The sequence below is a fragment of the Pseudophryne corroboree genome, chromosome 5 (assembly GCF_028390025.1).
Source record: "Pseudophryne corroboree isolate aPseCor3 chromosome 5, aPseCor3.hap2, whole genome shotgun sequence".
NCBI lineage: Eukaryota > Metazoa > Chordata > Amphibia > Anura > Myobatrachidae > Pseudophryne > Pseudophryne corroboree.
The window spans coordinates 267,609,288-267,612,328 of record NC_086448.1 but is presented as its reverse complement, the minus strand read 5'-3'; the positions used below and the strand labels follow the sequence as shown (position 1 = coordinate 267,612,328).

The following is a 3,041-nucleotide window of genomic DNA, read 5'->3' as shown; positions in this document are numbered from 1 at the left end:
CTGTAAAACACTTTGATTTACATCTGGTCCATCATGACCATTAGCTTCTCTTCCCCCCCCCCCTTTTTTTCAAAGGATCTCTTTATAATCTTTGTACTGTTAAACATCATATGGTACGGGTTGATTATAACCAAAGTTCCCTTATCTCTGAAACTAATGCTTTTTTTGATAGCTTGTCCATTTAATTTTGAATTATTAACTATCCAGAGACTTCTCTCTTTTTGCAATCATTACAGAGAGCATATTTAGCTACAATTTGTTTTTCTCATTAGTTACATTTCATTATTCTTTATAGTACTGGATTATAAATTAGCTATTTTCTAACCATCTTTTCCATTTGTTGGAAGATATAGGAAATTTACTTTTGTTCAAATGTAAAGCATATATTTTGACAACCATTTCAGGTTTAATTACCAGCAATAAATTTTTCACTCATTTTATTAATTTTCTAGTGTTCAGCCTGAACCTACTATAGGTTGCTAATTAGAGCCATTTGGCTCAAATTTATTCTCTTTATATTTCTCCTGTTTTTTCCCACATTTACCTATTTTTAGGACTCTCACCATTGATTCAGGGATATCCGTCCCTGTCTAACGTTGGCAGCAGATCCCCTATTTTCTTCTCCCATCCATCATCTATTCTATTTTTACTACAATCTTCGTGAACTCTCATCAGTGATTCCAGAGCCCACCAACATTGGATATTCTTTCTACTGTCATACCACACTGGTAACGCTCGAATCCTTCCGATCTTGGAAGCTAAGCAGTGTTGGGCTGAGTTAGTACTCAAGTGGGAGACTATTGAGGAATACTCAGTTCAGTAGAAGATTTGGACGACCATGCTCAGCGTCTAACACTGACAGCAGATTCATCTCATCTCATCTTTTCTATCCTCTTTCCTAAATACAAGTGGCAAGAAATCTTAGTCATTTTTATCATTGAGGAGCTTTAGCCTATCGACTTGCATTAGTTTAGGATTATATTTTCAGGCAGTCAGCTGTGGCAAATCTGTGTTTCAAACCCGGACAGCTTTGGAACGTTTATCAAGCATTTATGCTAATACTATTTGTTCCTGTTCCTTCCTTTTTTCTCTTTATTTCTTTTTTGTTTGTATATCCAACTACTATTTATTTTATTGATATTGTTAATAAAATTATATTTTTATAATAACCATTGTTTCATCTGAGACTTCAAGAATAACAAGAGTGCACCCACAAAAGAGTCTTCTTTTCTCCTTCCCCTTTGGCTGTTTGGCGGTGTGCCTGCACATTGCGGTGCATACGCATGCGCACTCATCCGATAATCGTCTGCTGTGCGAATTTGCACAACAGCGATCAGGTCTGAATCAGGCCCCAAGTACTTAAAGCAGGTGATTTAGTCCTTCTATTATATAGAACAATGGGCAAGAAGAAAATTTATTGAAAGCGCTGTCCAATTTTAAAGAGTATTTTATTAAAATATTATTATTTTTTTAAACGTAAGCGGGTTGTCACACACCTGAAGCGGTTTAGACCTCAAATTATATTTCTCCAAGAAACCCACTGGATGGCGGGCAACTCCTCGGCTCTTCGGGCACCGTGGTTGGATAGATGTGTTTCTGCAGATAACACGAGGAAGACCAGGGGGGTGGCGATTCTATTTAGCAAACACCTACACTACACTGTCTTAAACTCAGTGGCTGACCCGGAGGGACGTTATTTGATTTTGGATGTAGAAATTTGGGGTAACAAATACACACTGGTTAACATATACGCACCAAATGGCGAGACAGCTGCCTTTTTCCAAGAAATTAGCTCTCAACTACTTCAACGCGATAATTCTCAGCTTATCCTAGGAGGTGACTGGAACACAGTTGACGATCCCACTATTGATAAACGCCCTATCCCGCGTAGCCCCGGTTCCCCTTCTTGGACACATCTCCAAACACTGAAAACCTCCCTCCAGCTTACTGATGTTTGGCGTCTCCTCAATCCCTCTGACAGATCATTTACTTTCTATTCCGGGGTTCATGGCTCCTGGTCCAGGATTGACTCCATCTTGGTTGCAGACTCCCTAGTGACGCGAGTCATGAAAGCTGATATACACAACATTCTGATATCAGACCATGCTCCTGTGACATTGACGCTGCAGGGAACTCTTCAGTCAGGGGGCTCTAGGATTTGGAGATTTCCAAGCTATCTCTATAATTGTGACGATTTTAGAAAATTTTTGGTAACAAATTGGGCCAACTATTTAGACGATAACTTAGAATATTGGGACCGCCCGAACACCTTTTGGGGTGCGGCAAAAACAGTCTTAAGGGGTCAAATTATTGAGTATGTTCATAGATTGAAAAAGAAAAACTTAGCGATTTATACCACCTTACACTCAGAATTAACTGATACAATGCAACGCCACCTTGCCCTACAGACTGAGGAGTCCTTGCGGCTTTATTTACAGGCTAAACAGCTCTTAAACGACCACTTACTAGCGCAAGCAAAACGTGATGTGGTATTTTCTTCCCACAAATACTACAGATGGGGTAATAAATCCGGTAGACTACTGGCAACCATGGCTAGGAAAAAAACGACACGCAAATTCATAACAGCGGTTAGACACCGAACCTCGGGACAACTCCTTACTAATTCCCCGGCCATATTAGATCACTTTGAATCTTACTTTGCTGACCTATACTCTGATCTCCCCTTCAACGAATCCACCCACACCACACTCCTACCAGATACTTTATTACCGCCAATCACGACTGCACAGTCGGATCTACTTGTGAGAACTATTACAGAAGACGAACTGGTCTCGGCAATGTCCAAACTAAAGTTACATAAGTCTCCAGGCCCAGACGGCCTCTCTAATGAATTTTACAAAATCCTCCAGCCCCATGTGGTTCCGACTCTGCTAGAAGTGTTCAATAGTCTTTTACAACATCGTTCCCCCTTCCACCACTTCACGACAGCACATACTATTTTGATCCCTAAACCTGCACATGACCCACAATTGGTGTCCTCTTATAGGCCAATTACATTGCTAAATACCGACATAAAACTA

At 40.2% G+C, this 3,041-nt stretch overlaps 1 pseudogene; it reads left to right on the top strand.

The window, feature by feature from the left end:
* The first annotated feature begins 707 nt into the window (after positions 1 to 707).
* LOC134930000 (5S ribosomal RNA) lies at positions 708 to 826 on the top strand (annotated as a pseudogene).
* Positions 827 to 3,041: the final 2,215 nt, after the last annotated feature.